The sequence below is a fragment of the Elephantulus edwardii genome, unplaced genomic scaffold (genome assembly GCF_000299155.1).
Source record: "Elephantulus edwardii isolate Elephantulus edwardi_28Jun2011 unplaced genomic scaffold, EleEdw1.0 scaffold00394, whole genome shotgun sequence".
In the NCBI taxonomy this organism is placed as follows: domain Eukaryota; kingdom Metazoa; phylum Chordata; class Mammalia; order Macroscelidea; family Macroscelididae; genus Elephantulus; species Elephantulus edwardii.
In genome coordinates, this window is record NW_006400144.1 from 487732 (window position 1) to 488743 (window position 1012).

Consider the following 1012-nt stretch of genomic DNA (forward strand, 5'->3'; position numbering starts at 1 on the left):
TGTTTTAATTGTCCCATTGCCACAGTGCTTGTTAAAACCAGTTCTGATTAATCTCCTTTGTCAGTGTGTCCTTTGCCATTCCCTATCACTCCTCCCTGAGAGATATTTCACACTGATTCATAAGGAAAACAGGACGACATATTCTCTTAGCTACTTCCTGCTGAAAAGGGACGCTGTAGGCTTCAAGGTGAAGATCTTCTCTCACTACTCTAAAGGGCCCCTTTGGCAATAGGAAACACATAAGACTATTGTGGAGATTCATTTTGGAATTTAGATGCACTGTTATCAATTGTGCTTAGCCATACTTATTCATAATCTTGAAGATGCATCATGGATCTGTTGCAGTCTTTGCTGTTGCTGTTGTTGTTATGTGCCATCGAGTCGCTTGCAACTCATAGCGACCCTGTGTACAACAGCCCTAAACTCTGTCCTGTGCCAATATCACTGTCTCCAATACACCCATTCTGATTACCCCAGTCACTGAATCAATCCACCTCATAGAGGGCCTTCCCCTCCTGCATTGTCCTTCCACCCTCCCAAGCATAATGTCCCTCTCCAAGGACTTGTCCCTCCTTAAAACATGTCCGAAGTATGTTAGACTGAGCCTCAGAATCCTTGCCTCCAAGGTGCTGCCCGGTTTAACACTTTCCATGACGAATCTGTTTGTTTTCCTAGCAGTCCATGGTACCCTCAATACCCTTCTCCAGCACCAAAGCTCAAGGCATCAATTCTCCTTCTATCCTCCTTAATCATTGTCCAACTCTCTAATGCACAACAAGTGATCACAAGACCATGGCCTGTATCAGATGCACCTTAGTCTCCAGAGAGACACCATTGCTCTTCGGTACTCTGGAGAGGTCCCTAACAGCAGACTTTCCCATGGCAATATGCCTTTTAATTTCCTGGCTACTGATGCCAAGAGTGTTGACTGTGGAGCCAAGCAAACTAAAGCTGTGAACAATCTCATTCTCTTCATCATCCATCCTGATGCTGCCAATTGGTCCAATGGTGA